General features: G+C 44.7%; 1 protein-coding gene across 1 annotated transcript in view; it reads right to left on the bottom strand.

Annotated features, from left to right (window-relative positions):
* The window catches only part of LOC126095294 (uncharacterized), a 41,913-nt gene extending 38,210 nt beyond the window's left edge, over positions 1-3,703 (bottom strand). Inside the window, exon 1 of the mRNA XM_049910077.1 lies at positions 3,581-3,703. The gene's annotated coding sequence lies outside the window, so the exon portion shown is untranslated. The remainder of the gene's footprint in view (positions 1-3,580) is intronic.
* Positions 3,704-22,525: the final 18,822 nt, after the last annotated feature.

Raw genomic sequence — 22,525 nt, 5'->3', positions numbered from 1 at the left:
AGATTTACATTCAATTATTTTAATGATAGTGCTTATTAGAACACAGAACTGCTTTATTATCTATGCCTCGAAGTGAAGACATTACGATCTGTGACTAAGGAATGACGTCATTGTTCAAAGCCGACGGGTTGTATCCCCTGCTGCACTAGACCCCAAAAGACGGAAATACTTTTTCTGTATATTGTGAGTTTGCAACGAAATTATTCTCAAAATTTTCTTCTAACGGATCCCATACGGCTGTGATAGAGTCACAGTTTCTTTTTGAACTAAGATGAATACGGCACTGTGGTACCGATCGTAAACTATCGCATAATAAATGTCACAACAAAATTTACAACCTCCTTTAGAAGGAAACCTTTACAATGTATATTTATTCTTTAGAAGGCATAGAACACTTAAATAATCGCACATATTACTGTTTTGTACGGTGATAGATGAGGGTACCATTTCACGGGTCAACAGAAGCGTCCGATCTTACCCGTCGGCTTTGACCCGTGACGTAAGCGTGTTGTGGTGTGTGACGTCATTACGGCGCGGAGTTTGATTTGCGATTGTGGCGTGTTTGTAGATGTCTTGTTTTTGTTTGTCGTGCTCTCTGGTGGTGTGTTCATGGTTTTCGTTTGTTTCGTGTGGTGGGGTCAGTTTTCTGTTGCTCAGGTGTTGGATTTGAAGCGGAATTTCTATTAGTGAGTTAATGGTTAATTTAATGCTCATTGCTGTACGTCGGGTGAGTTTGTTATTGAGTGCTGTGGGTAAAATGTATAGACCGAAAGTGGTTAGTTAGGGTGGGCTGGGTAGGTGGGTGGGTGGTTTATTTTGTTGTATAGTGTTTGTGTGTTGTACACTCCTGGAAATGGAAAAAAGAACACATTGACACCGGTGTGTCAGACCCACCATACTTGCTCCGGACACTGCGAGAGGGCTGTACAAGCAATGATCACACGCACGGCACAGTGGACACACCAGGAACCGCGGTGTTGGCCGTCGAATGGCGCTAGCTGCGCAGCATTTGTGCACCGCCGCCGTCGGTGTCAGCCAGTTTGCCGTGGCATACGGAGCTCCATCGTAGTCTTTAACACTGGTAGTACGCCGCGACAGCGTGGACGTGAACCGTATGTGCAGTTGACGGACTTTGAGCGAGGGCGTATAGTGGGCATGCGGGAGGCCGGGTGGACGTACCGCCGAATTGCTCAACACGTGGGGCGTGAGGTCTCCACAGTACATCGATGTTGTCGCCAGTGGTCGGCAGAAGGTGCACGTGCCCGTCGACCTGGGACCGGACCGCAGCGACGCACGGATGCACGCCAAGACCGTAGGATCCTACACAGTGCCGTAGGGGACCGCACCGCCACTTCCCAGCAAATTAGGGACACTGTTGCTCCTGGGGTATCGGCGAGGACCATTCGCAACCGTCTCCATGAAGCTGGGCTACGGTCCCGCACACCGTTAGGCCGTCTTCCGCTCACGCCCCAACATCGTGCAGCCCGCCTCCAGTGGTGTCGCGACAGGCGTGAATGGAGGGACGAATGGAGACGTGTCGTCTTCAGCGATGAGAGTCGCTTCTGCCTTGGTGCCAATGATGGTCGTATGCGTGTTTGGCGCCGTGCAGGTGAGCGCCACAATCAGGACTGCATACGACCGAGGCACACAGGGCCAACACCCGGCATCATGGTGTGGGGAGCGATCTCCTACACTGGCCGTACACCACTGGTGATCGTCGAGGGGACACTGAACAGTGCACGGTACATCCAAACCGTCATCGAACCCATCGTTCTACCATTCCTAGACCGGCGAGGGAACTTGCCGTTCCAACAGGACAATGCACGTCCGCATGTATCCCGTGCCACCCAACGTGCTCTAGAAGGTGTAAGTCAACTACCCTGGCCAGCAAGATCTCCGGATCTGTTCCCCATTGAGCATGTTTGGGACTGGATGAAGCGTCGACTCACGCGGTCTGCACGTCCAGCACGAACGCTGGTCCAACTGAGGCGCCAGGTGGAAATGGCATGGCAAGCCGTTCCACAGGACTACATCCAGCATCTCTACGATCGTCTCCATGGGAGAATAGCAGCCTGCATTGCTGCGAAAGGTGGATATACACTGTACTAGTGCCGACATTGTGCATGCTCTGTTGCCTGTGTCTATGTGCCTGTGGTTCTGTCAGTGTGATCATGTGATGTATCTGACCCCAGGAATGTGTCAATAAAGTTTCCCCTTCCTGGGACAATGAATTCACGGTGTTCTTATTTCAATTTCCAGGAGTGTATTTTGGAGTTGTGGGGGAGGGGGTTGACGTTTGGGTGGGTTGGGTTTTTATTTTAGTTCAGTATTTTTTCGTTGGGGTGTGTGTGTGTGTGTTTTTGTATGTGTGTGTGTGTGTGTGTGTGTGTGTGTGTGTGTGTGTGTGTGTGTGCGTGCGTGTGTGCATTTGTGTGTGATTGTGGTGGCCAATCTAGTTTGTGGAGCTGGAACTTTTTTGAGGTAAGTTCCGTTTTTTTTTTTGGTTATTTATGTATGTTTTGTGTATTGGGTATAGGTTGGAAACATCCGATCTCACGCGTCGGCTTTGACCCGTGACGTAAGGGACCTACACATTGATCTGTAGCGTAGCCCTGAATACGAGGTTAGGTTGGGAGTTTTTTTTTGGAATGCGGCCGCGGCAGCGGCCGCCTATGATTCGAAAATATTGATTTGACACTAATGAACATGTATACGTAATATGAAGCAATTTGATGAACATATTGATCTGTAGCGTAGCCCACTTGAGGTTAGGTTGGGAGTTTTTTTTTTGGAATGCGGCCGCGGCAGCGGCCGCCTATGATTCGAAAATATTGATTTGACACTAATGAACATGTATACGTAATATGAAGCAATTTGATGAACATATTGATCTGTAGCGTAGCCCACTTGAGGTTAGGTTGGGAGTTTTTTTTTTGGAATGCGGCCGCGGCAGCGGCCGCCTATGATTCGAAAATATTGATTTGACACTAATGAAGCCTGTGGGGGGATGGGGGGGGGCACTGCAGACTCCCCCCACCGCATAACGACACATGATGATCAAATTTTGAAAAAAAATGAAAAATTTTTTCCGTACCTGCTAAACTGCATAAGTGCCGATGTATGTAGGTGTAAGGGAAGCTTTCGTTTCTTAGTTTTCTATTGCGGGATGTGATCGGTAGGTTCTGTTGAGCTATATAGGTTAAGGGAAGTGTCCGATTATGGATAGGAATGTGTTTTTTGGTATTTGGTCAGTTTTGTGATGTTGATTTATTTCGTTGTTTTGCGTGGTTTTGAATGGCGGTCGGTGGCTACATTTCTGTATATTTAGTTTCTCCGCACCCAAAAACCCCTAATTTCCCACGCTTGTCCCGTTACAGTCATTAGGCTTTTTGTGAAACTTGTGTATTTCAGTGTTTACAATACGTATGCGATGTTTTTATATCCGCCATATTGGAATTGTTTATAGTCGTTTCCGCGGTATTTGTGACGTCATGGGTCAAAGCCGACGGGTAAGATCGGACGCTTCTGTATTTCCCATTTCACCGAGGCTGTCAAAGATTACAGAAAAGAATGTACTTACTGCAGAATGGTTAACGGCGAGAGATCTCGGCAGCTGATGGCGAACGTGTTGAAACTGTCGTCCTGGAAACGACACCCCAGCTGTTGTATCGAACCTTATTGAAACGCTTTAGGGCTCCGCACAGGCGCGGTGCATAGCAACAATCCGTTGCCAGGTCGCGCAATCTGTCCACAGATCGCACGTTTGTCAGCAATCGCAGACTGCAGCGATCGATCGATCGATCGCTGATTGGTCGGAATTCCCATGCACTGTGATTTATTTATTTGGCCTCCGGCAGCTAACGGCCATATAGCCAGCTAAACGTTAAATAAGAGACATGTAGAACAACACATTCATTGATGACATAACGGTGATACAAACATAACAACACTAAAAATTATTAACAGTAAAAGTTAATAAATAAATCGAAAAAATAGAAGCACTAGAAATACAATGTCCAGACCTTAAATTAAAATAACTACCTACGTAAAATACATATTAACATAACAGTTAACACAGTTTCCGGTGCTCGGTTATTATTTACAGAGATATCGTGGCAGCTTGTAAAAATTTGAAAAGCTCTTTGATATGTGCAGCATGAATCAAAGAAAGTAGAATGGAGGCACTCTTATGAAATTCTACATTCAGACGACGTAATTGTTGTAAAAAAGGATTGTCTGTGCCTTCACATTTTGCACATGCAAAGATTATGTGATTGATGTCGCCTGCTGTATTGTTATTTCAGCCATAGAGCACTTTTGGACTGGTACCAAGCGGTGGAGGTGCATCGGAAACCTTCCATGGTTGAATCTCATACGGCAGGCAGTAGCCATTAGCCATCTGGGTAAGTGAACTTCGCGAGACCAAGGACTACGTAGGATAACAGGCTGAACATAGGCGTAATATCTTCTCCTGAACAGTTGAGATACGTTCCAGTCCTCTTGCCATTGTCGAAAGGCATTCTATGTGGCCAGACGGTAGAGTTCAGAGGGCGAAAGTTTGGGTCGATGAAAGTTCCGTGGTTTGTGGCGCTTTGGCAAGATAATCGATTTCTTCGTTGTGGACGATGCTGAAGTCATGCAATGTGATGAATGGCATGCCACTTGTGACGATATAGATGCCTGGCTGCTACTCATTTATTTGGATGTTAAGTGCTGTCGTCTAGTTATGTTTCATTCCACTACGCCAACATAGAGTGAGAACTTCACATTAGAATTAATGGTTAATCAGGGAATACTGAAAAGTGTTGGTGAATCTTGAGTCGCCATATATAGTAAGAAGGATTGTGAACATAAAAACACTGACACACTCTGATTTTGCAGGTACTGATATTTTTAACCGTGTGCTGTAAAATTATAAATTCATGGGAATTCGGAGACAGTCAGGAGCAATGTCCGATTCCACCAATCCACTTTGACCCATGCCCATTACGATACGAGGACGGATAACCATGGACGTAAAAAAAGAAGGGAGTTGGCATTACAGACTTAGCTGTACGTTGTCTTGAAGCCAGAGTGGCAGGGGTCTGCCGCCATTTCAGGTGGCCCAAAACGTTAGCAGACTACTGTTTGCTATTGCTTCTTGTTCATTATTTCTGTCACTTAAGCGCAAAAACTGTTTTAAATACTAAAAATCATAGATCTTACATGACTAACATACGCACATCAAAAATGTTTTGCATCATCCCAGTTCCTAGAACTAGTGAAGATATACGTTGGCATCTCTTCAATTTCATCTGGAATTACTCGTGATTGGTGACTGACCAGGAAGGGCAGCTTCTGGAGCTAGGCGACATCTGGTGTAAGTCACTGCTGTCGGGGTGTGTTGTTGGTCATCCGGCTGTTGGCAATAGACATTATAAGACTGCTGTTGCTCTGACTGGGCGGCTTCGGTTAGGATGGGAACTAGGTGACGTAGCGGTGGTGCGGAGAGGCGGACGGAAAATACTGTTGAGGAACTAGTCGGGGACAAATTTGATTGGCATGTTGCAGAACCTCCTGGTCCGAAAGTTGCACACTGAAGACCTTCCGGCCCCGGTGCTGGACTATTGTTCCCGAAATCCAGGCTGGTTGCCGTCCAAATTCTTTCGCCCACACCAAGGTCCCAGGGTGGAACTGACCGCTCTATTTGTTTATCTTAATTGTAGTCAGTTCTCTTGCAATGTAAGTAGGAAGTGATGTAATATTAGCAGTTAGTAGATTTCTACTGTCATGTACATGTACATAATGATATATTTCTTTGAGTGGAAGTCTTAGGCATTGTTATGGTTGTAATATCGCCATCTTTGTATACATGTCTTCATGTGATGAAACGTCTTAGTGTGTGAGTGGTGCTTTACATTTTGTGCATACATATACCTAAAAAATTCTATCATAAAGTTTTCGCTGCCGCGAGATCATAAGCAGTCTACACTTGAACATAATGGCGCGGGTTCTTCATCGTAAGTAACCTAAACATCTTTCCTTTAATAATTTGTTTACATCACTTAAGATAGTTGTGAGGCACAATTACAGTTAAAAAGACTTTGTCTCACATCTTCTTTTGGTTGTAGGGCTCAACCACCCCAAGGAAATTTCCTCAGTAGGGGAAGCAAAAGGCGAAATCTAATGTAAAACGTGAACTAGCCGTCTGAAGATGAACCTGTCGGTTCGAAACCGGTAACGAAGCTGTTTAAATAAATAGCATTGGACAAAGTGGCTGGTTGCTGTAATGTTATATGTAAGAGTCAACCTATATTTTGTACACAGCCATGGGCTCAAAATGTCAGTTTTTGGCAAAATAGCGTACAGTGAGATTAATGCACTGACAATCTAATAAAACAAGAACTGTATTCTGCATGGAGGTATACTTCTATATTGTTCTGTTTCTTTGACATTTCAGTAATCTTTCACTTTGTTGATCCTGCGCAAGATACGATAGTGTACCTTACCTCTTCCCTCATTGAACACGTTTATGGGCTAGCAAAGGACATGTAGGTAAGTTTTTTTTGCAAACGTGAACACTTAAAGTGGTGTGCATATAATTTGAAAACTGAAAATGTGACGAACAAGAAGCAGTACTGATGCCAGTAAGCAAACAAACATTGGTTTGGAGCTCCAGTTTAATATGCTGTCGATACAAATACAGTAAAAGTGGAGTTAAATGTATTACGAAAGCATGCAGAAATAATGAGCGAGAAACAATAGTAAACAGTAGTCTGCTAATGCTTTGGGCTACTTAAAATGGCGGCAGGACCCGCCCACACTAACTTCAAAACAACAGACAGCGTAAGTCTGTAATGCCCATGGAGGTAAAAAAAGAAAAGAGTGTCATTATGTCACAAACTTGAAGCTCATGTCCGCCATCTTAACTAGCCCAAAACATTAGGTTCACCGCATTCATGCCCTCACGGTTCACCGCTGTGACACTTCCCCGAGACAACATTCTGATGTGCCCGTGTCCAGTTTCGAACATGCAGGGGGTTTTGGTTGTTTGGAGACGTAGTTGTTTCATCAAAAATGCGAGCTTTCGTTGTTCAAGGGTGTACTAATCGATCTGATCGTAATCTAAAGTTTAAAGGAATCACATTTCATTCATAAGTGGATAATTCAAACAATATTTTGTTTTATATACATCAATTATTGCAGCACTGTTTACTTTTATTTTAATGGTTTTATTTCTGTCATTTGACTTTAGATTTACCTTACTTTACTTAGCATCTGTTCTTTCTCTTCTTTCCTGTGTTTCTCATTGCCTTCCAAATTGGCTCTAAGCACTATGGGACTTAACATCTGAGGTCATCAGTCCCCTAGAATTTGAACTACTTAAACCTAACTATTTACAATTTGTACAGAAACCAAATGGCAGTTATAAGAGTCGAGGGACATGAAAGGGAAGCAGTGGTTGGGAAGGGAGTAAGACAGGGATGTAGCCTCTCCCCGATGTTATTCCATCTGTATATTGAGCAAGCAGTAAAGGAAACAAAAGAAAAATTCGGAGTAGGTATTAAAATCCATGGAGAAGAAATAAAAACTTTGAGGTTCGCCGATGACATTGTAATTCTGTCAGAGACAGCAAAGGACTTGGAAGAGCAGTTGAACGGAATGGATGGTGTCTTGAAGGGAGGATATAAGGTGAACATCAACAAAAGCAAAACGAGGATAATGGAATGTAGTCGAATTAAGTCGGGTGATGTTGAGGGTATTAGATTAGGAAGTAGTAAAGGAGTTTTGCTATTTGGGGAGCAAAAAACTGATGATGGTCGAAGTAGAGAGGATATAAAATGTAGACTGGCAATGGCAAGGAAAGCGTTTCTGAAGAAAAGACATTTGTTAACATCGAGTATAGATTTAAGTGTCAGGAAGTCATTTCTGAAAGTATTTGTATGGAGTGTAGCCATGTATGGAAGTGAAACATGACGGTAAATACACTCCTGGAAATGAAAAAAGAGCACATTGACACCGGTGTGTCAGACCCACCATACTTGCTCCGGACACTGCGAGAGGGCTGTACAAGATATGATCACACGCACGGCACAGCGGACACACCAGGAACCGCGGTGTTGGCCGTCGAATGGCGCTAGCTGCGCAGCATTTGTGCACCGCCGCCGTCAGTGTCAGCCAGTTTGCCGTGGCATACGGAGCTCCATCGCAGTCTTTAACACTGCTAGCATGCCGCGACAGCGTGGACGTGAACCGTAGGTGCAGTTGACGTACTTTGAGCGAGGGCGTATAGTGGGCATGCGGGAGGCCGGGTGGACGTACCGCCGAATTGCTCAACACGTGGGGCGTGAGGTCTCCACAGTACATCGATGTTGTCGCCAGTGGTCGGCGGAAGGTGCACGTGCCCGTCGACCTGGGACCGGACCGCAGCGACGCACGGATGCACGCCAAGACCGTAGGATCCTTCGCAGTGTCGTAGGGGACCGCACCGCCACTTCCCAGCAAATTAGGGACACTGTTGCTCCTGGGGTATCGGCGAGGACCATTCGCAACCGTCTCCATGAAGCTGGGCTACGGTCCCGCACACCGTTAGGCCGTCTTCCGCTCACGCCCCAACATCGTGCAGCCCGCCTCCAGTGGTGTCGCGACAGGCGTGAATGGAGGGACGAATGGAGACGTGTCGTCTTCAGCGATGAGAGTCGCTTCTGCCTTGGTGCCAATGATGGTCGTATGCGTGTTTGGCGCCGTGCAGGTGAGCGCCACAATCAGGACTGCATACGACCGAGGCACACAGGGCCAACACCCGGCATCATGGTGTGGGGAGCGATCTCCTACACTGGCCGTACACCACTGGTGATCGTCGAGGGGACACTGAATAGTGCACGGTACATCCAAACCGTCATCGAACCCATCGTTCTACCATTCCTAGACCGGCAAGGGAACTTGCTGTTCCAAAAGAATGTAGGTTGCAGTAGGAACTGGGAGATGAAGAAACTTGCACAGGATAGAGTAGCATGAAGAGCTGCATCAAACCAGTCTCAGGACTGAAGAGCACAACAACAACAACAACAACAACAAACCTAACTAACGTAAGGACGTCACACACATCCATGTCCGAGGCAGGATTCGAACCTGCGACCGTAGCAGCAACGCCGTTCCGGACTGAAGCGCTTAGAATCCCTCGGCCACAGCGGCCGGCACCTTCCAAATCGCAAACGCTCAGACATCCGAGCCACACTGTATCAATGGTCTCGTACCCGTACAACACAACGGCTACGTAAATGCGCTGATGTCTGCGGTAGCATCTGATGCCCTAAATTCCTCTCGCCGATAATTATCATTCATTGTTCACATTTCCAATCCCTTTAAAGAGGGTTGTGGCTAGAACAGCCAGAGACAGCCGTCATGTGTGCGTGAGTTTCGCGTGGATGATTATATGAATGTATATGTGTTCTGTGCTTCTTTTCTGAAGAATCTTTTGGCTGAAAATTTATGTGAACACTTTTTTCGTCGTGCCTGCCTTGTGCTCGGTGTGTCAGCAGCAATCTATTTGTTTCATGTTATAGTTATTCCGTCATGAAGTTTGTTGTAAATAATCCACAGCAGTTCAATAGGAACAATTTCGTACGTAATTACAATACCAGAAGAAAAAAATGACATTCATTACGCCACATTACGGTTGTCTGTAGCACAAACAGGCGTTCACGATGCTGCAACCGTAAGTTTTTATCACGTACCCACTGATATGAAATGCCTGACACACAGCGAAGTAAAATTTGAAACTAAAGTGAAAACATTTCTCTTTGATAACTGCTCCAGTTCCGGCGCGGCCGAGAAATGCATTGTTGGCCGCAGCTCCCCGTGCGCGGCCCGCTGGTAACATCGCAGGCCGCCTTTGTGTGCGCGCTTCAAAACACAGAGATTGGCCAACCATAACGCCCAGCGTTCGGCCGCCCAGAATATACAGTGACCCCAGCCGTCGGGAGCTTTATTTAACACCGCTACTGAGGTCTACATGCCTCCCACTTTACCCCCACAGGCTGTCCTCCTCCTCCTCCTCCATAAATCCCGCCGTCTCTACCGTGCCTTCCTTCGCACGTGTGACCCGGACACAATACGACGCCACCGGCAACTACAAAGACACGTCAGAAACTTGCTCGCGGCTAAGAAACGCCGGGACTGGCGACAGACTTGCACCCGTCTTAATGCTATACTTCCTATCAACTCGTCCAAGTACTGGACCTAACCCCAACCCCTACTATCCTCTCCTTCATGACGACCAACCCTTCCCTGACAACCTTAGTAAGGCCACTCACTTTGTCTCCTACCTTTCCGATATCTTTACCCTCCCTGACGATCCCTAGTTCGATTACTCCCTCTTCCCGGATGTCCACGATCGAACTGACACCATTGACCCTCCACTCGCTCCTGGCTTCCAGTACTTGGACAACATTACACACAATGAACTCAATGCCCCCATCACCACTCTCGATATCATCCTTACACTCCGCACGAAACGCAACACCGCTCCTGGTCACGATCATGTTACCTATCACCACCTCCATGAAACTCCTTCCTCTCTACCCTGGCCAGGCTCTATAATGTGGTCTTGTCCACTGGCTACTACCCCGACCTGTGGAAAACCTCCCATATCCTGATGTTCCCCAAACCCAACAAACCACCATCCGCTGTTTCCTCCTACCGTCCCATCAGCCTTACCTCGGTCTTCAGCAAGGCCCTGGAATCCATCCTTACCCGACGCAACCACCAACATCTACGACAGCACCGCCTCCTTCCTGCTACCCAGTGTGTCTTTCGACCGTCCTTCTCTGCTGATGACCTTCTCCTTCACATTACTCATCTCCTCTCCGAACAGCTCAACTCCCGTCGGTCCGCCATCTTCCTCTCCCTCGACCTTGAGCGTGCTTACGACCGTGTATGGCATTCTGGTCTCCTCTTCAAGCTCCAAACCTTCGCCCTTCCTATCAATTACGTCCGTCTGATCGGATCCTTTCTTTCCCAACGTCCTTCCTATGTCACCATCCATAACAAAGATTCCTGCACCTTCTACCTCTCCGCCAGGGTGCCCCAAGGTTCCGTCCTCTCCCCTCTTCTGTACTTTCTGTACACGGCGGACATACTGCCGCCTACACCCCCATCCACCTTCTCCAGTATGCCGATGACACCCTCTTCCTCACCCTCGCCCCCATACTACAACACTCCCAACACCTTCTCCAATCCCATGTTGACAGGTTCACCTCTTGTTGCAACCAGTGGTTGCTCAAGGTCAATCCTTCTAAGACCCAGGCGATCATTGTATCTTCCTATGTCACCCCTTCCTTCCGTCTCCTTGATTTCTATATCACCATTTATGGCCGTCCTATCGCCCTCACCCCCACCTTCAAGTACCTTGGCGTCACCCTCGACCGTCACCTCTCCTGGACCCCACATCTCTGGACAATCCACTCCATCTCCTCAAGCTCCTTTCTGGTCGCTTGTGGGGTCTGGACCGCTCCACCAACCTCCATACCTATAAATCCCTCATCCGCCCTATCCTCTGCTATGCCCACTCTGCCTGGATCTTTGTCCCTCCTACCTTTTACAAATCCCTTCAAATCCTAGAACGCCATGCTCTCCGCCTCGCCTATCGCATCCGCCTCCCTTCCCCCACATGGATCCTGTATGACCTTAGTCCGTTCCCACACCTCCTCCTTTTCCTCGAACGGATACGGATCCTCTACATCTCCTGTAAACTTGATCCCCCTCGCCCGCTTGTCCCTCCCATCCTCTCCCGCCCCCGTCCGCTGTTGCGCCTGTATTCCCATGTCCCACCTGCTCTCCATCTCTCCACTCTCCATACCCTCACCCAAGGTGGCTTCCACCAACTCCCCCTCCCTGATGATGCCCTCATCCTCTCCATCTACCCCTTCTATCAACTTCGATCCTCCCTCTCCCCTCCCTTTGGTTCCTTAGGGCACCCTCTCTCCCTTCTCTCCCTCCTCCCTTCCTCCCCCCTCCTTCTCTGGGCTTCCCCTACCCCCTATATCTTCTTTCCTCCCCCCACCTCCTCTGCCACTGGTATCTACACTCTCCCCTCTTCCTTCTCCCCCACCTTTCCCCTTTTGGCAGGTCCCTGGACTCGCACACGTCACGTCAACACTCGCGCGCCGGAGATCATCGCCATAGGTTCTGTGTGTGTGTCGTCGTGTTAGTGCTTCAGTGTTTTCGCCGCCCACGCTCCATCATTCACGTGTGTCATCTCAGTAATCAGTGTTCGTGTTCAGTACTGACAGTTTTTTATTTTTCTACGCCTGTGAACGGCTTCGTGTTTTTTGATCATGTGTCTACTGCTTTTGTCCATCGTTATGTTTTGTGTTTCTATGTCTTCCTTGAAACTATTTGTACTGTCTGTGGCCGAAGAGCGGCGTACTATTGCCGTGCCGGCCCACCTTTTTATGTAAGGTCTTAAAATAACAATAAAGTTAAAAAGGTCTACATGCCAGTTCTCATCATGCTATGTTCTACTTCAAAACTTCGAAGTACTACGCTGCGGGAGATCTGCTGTTCGTCCGCAGCTCGTGGTCGTGCGGTAGCGTTCTCGCTTCCCGCGCCCGGGTTCCGGGGTTCGATTCCCGGCGGGGTCAGGGATTTTCTCTGCCTCGTGATGACTGGGTGTTGTGTGATGTCCTTAGGTTAGTTAGGTTTAAGTAGTTCTAAGTTCTAGAGGACTGATGGCCATAGATGTTAAGTCCCATAGTGCTCAGAGCCAGATCTGCTGTTCGATTTTGATTCGGCTGCGCTCTGGACTTAGAATCATGGTGCTATACTGGAACTTGCACTTCAATGTTCACTAGGCTTATTATGTCAACAGACTTGCGATTTCCGCCGGAAGTACAGGCGGGAGGCCGTAGCATTAACCAGCAACGTCCTCCATCCCACTCGAGCCGATCAACCCGGTTTGGGTACCGAAACGATTGCCGTCATGTACGAATTGTTTTAAAAGAACATCAACGTGAAGACTGTCCTGACAGATGGGTCTACTGCTAAACTGTTCTGCTAACGGCCATTTAGCGTCTGTATGTCGTAAGTCCTGTCAGGCAAGGCAGCCTCCTGCCCAACAGATGGATGTTAATCTGGTAGCCACTATAGACCCTCAAGAGACCTCCATTACGCTTTTCGTACAAGTACGAATTGCAGAAAAACCAGTTCAATTACAAGTAGACGCCGGTGCAGCGTGAGCATCCTGAATTATGGTACCTACTGGAGCTCCTCCTTTGCAAGAAACAAAGAGACGTCTAATGGTGCATAATAAACATTCCATCCCAGGACATGCTGAAGTCGAACTGCCAACAACATATTATAATGTCACCTGCTACATTACCTTCTTAATCCTTAACAGTGATTCCGCTGAGAACTTGTTTGCACTTGACTCTTTTCAGAAATTTGAATTTCCAATAGATGATTCTGTGAATTTGGTGTCAGAAGATGTTCCGTACTCGGACCTACAGGTACTTTGGCAGGATTATGAGGACCTGTTCACCGCGGATCTCGGCACCGCAAATGATTTTGAGGCGCACATCGCACTGAAACGTAATGCACGGCCTCGGTACTTTCGAGCCCGCGCTGTTCTGTTAGCTCTGAGAAACCAAGTAAAGGATGCATTCGATCGCCTAACTGAAAATAGAGTTCTAGAACCCATTCCTTCTAGTCAATGGGCTACCCCATTAGCCATAGTGCGAAAGCCATCGGGGAAGATCCGCCTGTGTGGCGATTTTAAAGTAACTGTCAACGCTCAATCAGAGATTGAGACGAATCCTTTTCCGAAGCCGGAAGAATTTCTGTCAAAATTAAAAGGTGGAAACTTCTTCTCTAGATGGATGCATCCCTCCAACTTCCCCTTGATGCAGAATATCAACAGTTTCTTACACTTAACACGCCGCACGGACTTTATCTTTTGAAACACCTAATGTTTTGTGCATCAAGTGCCCCCGCCATTTCTCAACGACTTTTGGAAGAATTAGTACTCAAAGTGGATGGATGCATTACCTATTTAGACAACACCATTGTAACAGGGATAACCACGGAAGAACACCTTCGGAACCTGAAATCTTTTTTCAGCGTCTTAAGGGAGGCTGACCTAACATGCAGAAAAGAAAAATGTTGTTTTTTCCAGCCTGAGACTAAGTACCTCGGCCATATCATTTCTAGCTCTGGCACTCGGTCTCTGGATAGACATGAGACCAACAACGCTTAAGCAACTTCGTTCCTTTCTGGGGAAGATATCGTATTACCGAAAGTTCTTACCACCAGCAGCAAAAGAAACCGGCCCAGTTATGCAAAAGAGGGGGGTTCCTTTCCAGTGGACTCCAGTTTGCGAGCGCGCTTTCCACAGGTTGATGGCCCCATGCCTTGCACGTTTTGATCCAACAAGCAGATATTTATTGCTGATACAGGTGTCGGAGGGAGCCTGTCACAGAGGGAAGCAGATGACTCTGAGCACCCTGTGGTCTATACTTCGAAAACATTGACTGGCGCCCAACGCAAGCACGCCCAAATAGAAAAAGAAGCACTGGCTATCGTCTTGTCATTAAAGAAATTCCACGTTTTTGTTTATGGCACAAAGTTTCTCCTCGTCACAGACCATAAACCGCTAATCTGCTTATTCAATCCAGCAGCGAAAATTCCAGACAGGACTGCTCACCGCCTCCTGCGCCTGGCTTTATTTCTGGCACGCTACCAGTATGAGATTCACTTCCAGAACACGACTGAGCTACCAAAGCTGATGCCCTCTCCTGCTTTCAATGAAGACACGATCCAGAGTTCGACAAAGAAGAAATTATGTGTTTCCGTATCGATGAAGAAGAAGCCGCCGTAGATTCTTTTCCCATTACCAGCTCCAGGTTCGCAGATGCAACTGCTAATGACAAGGTACGCCAACAAGTTCGAAGTCACATGAATGGCCCAAATGACAACCTCCGAAGGCTTCCACGGCACTCCGTCATTTCTTTAATGCCCACCATCAACTGATGTTGATCGGCGGAGTAATTCTACTCGTTTCCAAAGAGGGACATCCAAATGTAGTCCCTCCTTATTCTTTATCTCGAAATGTCCTTTAACTATTGCACCAAGGTCACTGCAGGGTATCGGAAACTGAACTACTGGCTCACAGGTTCACATACTGGCTGGGTATGAACCAGGAGATTGAACGACTAACCCAGACACGTCCATCCTGCCAAAGCCAGCAGGCAGCCCCAAGACATTCATTTGCTTCTTGGCCACCATGTGCTCGCCCTTGGGAGCGGGTAAATACTGATTTTTCCATGCCAGTGTTTACCACCTTGTTCTTGATAGTGGTTAATGGATACTCCCAAATGGTTACTCCCATTTTCTGTACATTGTCCGATGCAATGCCACATCAACCACAAACACCATCACGGCCTTAGAAAAAATTTTGCGATTGAAGGTCTGTCGAAAGTGCTCGTAACTGACAACGGTTTACAACTCCGTAGCGAGGAGTTTTGTGGTTTCTGTGCCCAGCATGGCATTCCCCACATTCCAAAGCCCCCATTCCATCCACAATCGAATGGAGGAAATGCTGTTCTAAACTGAAACCTATACTCACACTTTTTGTATATATGAAGCGGGGCACTTTCATATCCACACTTGCATGGTGACCATTCAAAAAGATCTGTCACCTCTTATTTGGTTAGTATAAAGAAAAGAATTCCACCGAAAATGCAGCGATTTATTTTTGCGTGGTTTGTTAACCATTTGTAATTTTCAGAAAAGTGTCACATGTAGCGAATTTTGAGGAAAATCTACACATTTCTCTTGTTGCCATGTTAGACTTGGCTTCTTTTGCCAAAACTCAGCGGAGTTTACACAGTCTCACCTCACTAAATGTTGTGCAGACGCAAATGCGAGAGAATTCTGAAACAGTGATTTATTAAGTTTATTAAGCGAGGAACTGAGGGAAAGTAAGGTCAGCATCTTATGAAAAAGCACAACCTCGTTATAAAATAAACGTGTAATGATTTCACTTCTGTTGTTCCAAAACCCATATCATTTTTCATTTCATCAGCTATTGATGGTTCTTAAAAGTTACATTCTTTATTCGGAAAAGTCTGTAGTTTGTGGAATAACACCGTAGATAATGGAGTTTTGCGTAATAACCGTACAGAAAAATACTCTCCTCTTTGTGCGCTATAATTTGCAAAACTCTCATTTCGACATCTCAAACCATTTATGAAATATGAGGAATGTTGTGGGTATTTCACTGTAGCTTTATCGCTGGCGCGGTGCGACCACAAATGAGTGTGCTACGTCAGATCAATTTTGTCGAGATTGGTGACTGAGAGAGACCTCCTCCAAGTCTAGAGAAAGATTCAATATGTTAGCTAAATTTAATAAGCAGCAACATATTATGTAATATACACCAAACGCAAAATCATGGCGACCCCTATTTTGCATTGCAAACTTTTTCGAATTTCGTGCAGTGTCTTACTTCCTCGTAAATACCACAATAACTATGACCATTAACGAAATAATGAGTACAGCATGATAATCCTGACATATAAAGCTACAAGTAAAGCAAAAATAATTTTTTTTACTGAATAGTTTCTTTAAAATCTTTTAAGAAAGTCTGCATGCAGGGCGTGCGCTTCGATTCTGTCATCGCCGACCGGCCGAAAGTTGGCAAACGAGTGAATTCGCCCAGCACTTTGGACGAAAACTGGCCACTGCCCATCGTCCACCATATCCTGCGCGACCTATACCACCATGCTGGTGAAGCTCGTTTCACAACACTTCCTGCAAGCGTGACGTCATTTTGAGGTCACACACAATATCGATGAACGCATCATAGGCTGTCGACATTTGTTAGAGTTTAGCACGGGCCGCTCACAAGACTTCATGCGCTTGTACCGGAGATTTACAAAAGAACATCTTTCTTGGAATGATTTATTATAATTATTGCGGTAAAAAACGTCACGTAATGATTTATCGACGGTTAATGCCGTCATATAAGAGCTCACTCTCAGGTTTGAGTTGTTATCGTCAATAATTTATAAATTAAACATGGGAAACGCTTGTTTTAAAATTTACAGTATGCCGCTTCAAGGTAATGGCGAATTGAACTTTTATCACAAACCTGTTACCATTATCATTAAATGCCACTTAATAATGAATCAACGATATAAACTTTCAACAGAGAATATGATAACCAAGACAGGAGGAGACAATCATAGTCAACAACCATCAGCTTTCGTGAAACTCTCGAGAAATATTAAAAATGTAGCCAATTTAGCATCAGTTCATCTGTAATTTGTGCGAGTGCGGTAGCGTAATCGGGGGGCAGCGCGGGCACCTGCGGCCAGCCGTTCGCACACTCAACGTCATCAAAAACCTTTGAAGAAAAACTGTGAGTAAAATGACAGCGGTCAACAGAGTAAATATCGTGCAGTGTATCTTTGATAAGAATGCAGTTAGACCCTCACCATTTGAAATTCATGAGTGGATCTTTAAGGAACTCGCAATTGTATAATATAATATATTAGGTATTCAACTGGATTTCATTCAGAATTCTGTGTTCATCAAATTTAAAGGTACTGAAAATTGTGATAAGCCCTTGACTGCAGATGACAATACTAGGAAAATCAAGCACCTTGACGGATTTGTTAGTAGTGTTCCTGTAGTACATGCAGGCTATGGAATCCGGAATATAAAAGTTTATAATGTATGTTTTGAATGCCCAAATGAAGTTACGGCACGGTACCTTAAACAGTACGGTAGTGTTTTGAAAACAAATTGACCGTGGTGTACGAAACGTTCGGAAGAAATTAAAAAGACACATTCCGTCTTACACATTAATTGCGGGAAATAGAGCGTTTGTAACATATAATGGGCAACCGCAGACATGTTCCATTTGTCATTCTACTGACCACCTACTTTCTAATTGTACTAAAGGAGTACCGGTGCAGCTCCCCACGGAAAGAAACAATACTTTAGTGGGTACAAGTGACATCGCCAGCAGTTATGTGCAAGTCGCGAACAGGATGGTGGCGTACTCTTCACTGCCACAAGCTATCACGACTGTTGCTGTAGTACTTGGCAGTAGTGGTTTCAGGATGGTAATACGGAACGCCGTGCTGGATCCCAACGCCCTCGTATCACTAGCAGTCGAGATGACAGGCATCTTATTCGCGTGGCTGTAACAGATCGTGCAGCCACGTCTCCATCCCCGAGTCAACAGATGGGGACGTTTGCAAGACAACAACCATCGGCACGAACAGTTCGACGACGTTTGCAGCAGCATGGACTATCAGCTCGGAGACCATGGCTGCGGTTACCCTTGATGCTGCATCACAGACAGGAGCGCCTGCGATGGTATACTCAACGACGAACCTGGGTGCACGAATGGTAAAACGTCATTTTTTCGGATGAATCCAGATTCTGTTTACAGCATCATGATGGTCGCATCCGTGTTTGGCGACATCGCGGAGAACGCACATTGGAAGCGTGTATTCGTCATCGCCATAGTGGCGTTTATCACCCGGCGTGATGGTATCGGGTGCCACTGGTTACACGTCTCGGTCACTTCTTGTTCGCATTGACGGCACTTTGAACAGTGGACGTTACATTTCAGATGTGTTACGACCCGTGGCTCTACCCTTCATTCGATCCCTGCGAAACCCTATATTTCACCAGGATAATGCACGACCGCATGTTGCAGGTCCTGCACGGGCCTTTCTGGATACAGAAAATGTTCGACTGCTGCCCTGGCCAGCACATTCTCCAGATCTCTCACCAACTGAAAACGTCTGGTCAATGGTGGCCGAGCAACTGGCTCGTCACAATACGCCAGTTACTATTCTTGATGAACTGTGGTATCGTGCTGAAGCTGCATGGGCAGCTGTACCTGTACGCGCCATCCAAGCTCTGTTTGAGTCAATGCCCAGGCGTATCAAGGCCGTTATTACGGCCAGAGGTGGTTGTTCTGGGTACTGGTTTTTCAGGATCTATGCACCCAAACTGCGTGAAAATGTAATCATATGTCAGTTCTAGTGTAATATATTTGTTCAATAAATACCCGTTTATCATCTGCATTTCTTCTTGGTGTAGCAATTTTAATGGCCAGTAGTGTAGCTTTAGTACAAGAAGTCACAAACGGAGCAGCTAATCAAGTTGTTGAAACCACAGTAACTTCCAACATCGACCCAGACACTAGGACGGGTACCGCCGCCATTATAATACATTGTGACATTGAAATAAAGAATGTAGAATTTTTACCGAGTGGATGTGGAATCGCTTGTGCCATTCACGATGTAAATCTCGTGAATGTTTATGCTCCATCCGGTAGCGTAAACAAAGCCAATAGAGGCCGTTTCTTTGGTCAAGAACTTTGCCAGTTACTTCATAGAAATAATAATAAACATGTCATTGATGGTGATTTTAAATGTGTAATTGGTAATCAAGATCGGCAACCTGTTCAAAACAAGTGTAATGAACTTAAAGCACTAGTTGAAAGTTACCACCTTGAAGACACTTGATGAATTTTGAACCCAACAAAACCGAGTACACTTATTTTTATACTAATGGACATAGCATACTTGATAGGATATAGTGTCATCTTCAATTAAAGCTCAAACAGTTAAAACTGAAACAAAACCGGTGATATTCTCGGATCATTGCAGCTGTATGTGCCAAATGAAATTCTAGAAAACTCAGTTTCGTCATTAGAAAGGCATCTGGAAACTTAAAATTAACCATTTGGAGGATCACATGTTGACACAAATTTGTTGTTCACTGGGCAAGAGGTACTCAAAAAACGATACCATTGTGAAAGCACGTTGGAATGGTGGTTCACGCAAGCTAAGCCTACTATTCGAAATTTATTAATCAAATATAGTTCCGAGAAACCCCATTGTCTCCGAGGTCTTGAGGTGCGCGACTTCAATATCTTTACTTAAATAGTCCACGCGAACATCGTCGCCGATGCTAAGTTTCTCTAATCGTTTTTCTATAACCTCGGAAGTGCATACTTCCGTCTCTCTTAAACGACTTCGTAGCACCGTTCCGACTTCGGTATCAATTGGTTTACTTTACTGGCTGGTCCAGTGGACGTTATGTTCAGTTTGTGCTAGCTCCAGTGAAGACACTCTGTCATCAACTGGCTCGACTATATGCTTCCTTTGTTGGTCGGTCCAATCGGACATTTGGTTTGATATCGAGGAGACTTGCTCATCAAGCTTACACTGCAACCTGCTTATCTACTCACTTGAAATGCTATCCATTGGGTGAGATATAGTTTCAATAGTTTTGTTGATTTTTGCTAGTTCTGTAGCAAAGTGGTTTTACTCATTACAGGTTGAACATTTGTTGGTATTTCTCAGTCTATGATGGTAACATTTTTGGCAAACAGAAGCTATTGAGTTAACCTATTTCTGCAATAGAGTCTGAATAGTTGACCTATTTCTGCAACAGAATGTAGAATCTATTAGTAAGGGGACAAAATATGTCCTGGTGCATTTTGTTATTGTGGGTGGCCCACATCTGGGGCAAGTATATATTCATGGGAAAACAAATTGTTCTCCTTTGATTGACAGGTCCTTAACCTATTGTTCTGCTAAGACGATTTAGACCCCCTGGATGGCCAGGTTGGAGCTCCCTAGGGATAATCCTCCCTTTTGGCAGAAAGACCCTCAACCTTGTAACCTCCCCACAGAATTATTTTTTTAAAATTAGTAAGCATGAACCAAGTGTAACCTCCACACAATAATAATAATTAAATGAATTTTATATATTGTAACCTCTGAACAAAAATGGTTCCCATTTATAGTCTCCATGCAGAAATGCATTCACATTTAATGTAACCACAAAATTCAATTCCTAAACACCAAAATAATAAAAAACATTCAGTATCCTGGTAAATTTTAAGACGACAGCAGCGCTGCGCCTCGGCCCTGTAATCTGAATAAAAAAAGAAAAAATTCTTACCTCAATAAAAACTGCAAATATATCTGCTCTAATGTAAAATTTTTCGGCACAGCTTCGTGCAATGCTGGCCTATATATTTTTTGATTCTTGGAAGGAATGATCATGCATTGGAAATATTCTTTAAATTGAAATGAATGCTTTTCTTAAAAAAATTACTTTATATTGGTGGACAGCATGTCGTGTCAACACCGCGTTCTTGTAAGGTACACCAACGTAGAATTAGTGCAAAAACCAAATATACTGTTCCATGATCATGAGGATAGACAGGACAAACGGATATTGCAGTAATTTCTGGTAATTAGGTCAGAATGTGAAGGACATTAAGTCACATACTAGTCTTCATTGAGAATTACACTAGTCTAACAACTGATTTGAGTAATTGGTGGCACTCATCGCCCAGTTACTGAACATTTCTGTACCATGTATGAAGTGTTACAGAATAATGTTCATAAATCATCTGATTACAGTGAACATTGGCACTCATTGGCCAGTTACAAACCATCAGAAGTCATCATTGAAAACAGGAGCTAGTGAATGGCATAGTATTAACATAATTCACTCAGTTATAGTAATCATTGGCACTCATTGGCCAGTTACAGAACATATAACAAGTATTGAATAGTACAAAACATTTTTCATCATTCAAGTGACATACGACATATTTAAAATAATTATTAGAGTATAACAAAATATTATTTACACAAATTATTGGCATAGTATTTATGCATTATTGTAAAGCATTATTCAATATTACTCAGAACTGATCATTCCAGTGACATAAGACATATTGAAAATGTAACATACTGTAACTATTATTCAACGTCTGTGACTAGAAAACATCATTCAGTATTACTCAGAACTCTCTTAAATTGGTAGCATTATTTGGGACAGGTAATGCATTGCGTTGGGATCGATAATTAATTACTGGGGCATAACAATATTTGCATTTGACTTATTGCTGCAAATGAAGATGTGTAACGTCATTTGTCATGAGTCAGCTGTAGCAAGGTTAAGAAACAAGTAGAGTATATGTGATCACATTCATGAATGACACAGGTTTAATGATTAACTGCTTATAGCGTATTAATTTCGTGAATAGTTTCTCCTAGAAAAATACAAAATGGATTATTAAGCTGAAAGAAGAAGCGCATATTATGCTGAAAAGTAGTGAACTTCGAATTAACAGGTAGTGAAATGTGTATAAAATATGTATGTTCTCTAGCTGTCCTTTCCAAAACCTTCAGTCATCATACCATGCGACATAAGACATACTGTCAAAACGAACTGCAACAAATACTTAAATAACTACATAGTATAAATACATAAACTTCAACGTTATCCTCATCTGCAAAGAAAAACTTCATTATCCATATCATCACCATATCATCATAACTCCATTATTATCATCACCTGTAAAGAAAACTTCATTATCCATATTAACATATTCTTCATCATTATTCATCACCATTCATTATCATCTGCAAAAAAGTCACTTCATTATTCATTATACAACTATTCCTTATTTCTAGCATATTTCATCACTAAAACTAAG

The sequence above is a fragment of the Schistocerca cancellata genome, chromosome 8 (assembly GCF_023864275.1).
Source record: "Schistocerca cancellata isolate TAMUIC-IGC-003103 chromosome 8, iqSchCanc2.1, whole genome shotgun sequence".
NCBI lineage: Eukaryota > Metazoa > Arthropoda > Insecta > Orthoptera > Acrididae > Schistocerca > Schistocerca cancellata.
The sequence above is the reverse complement of the archived record's forward strand: the minus strand, read 5'-3'. Positions and strand labels throughout refer to the sequence as shown.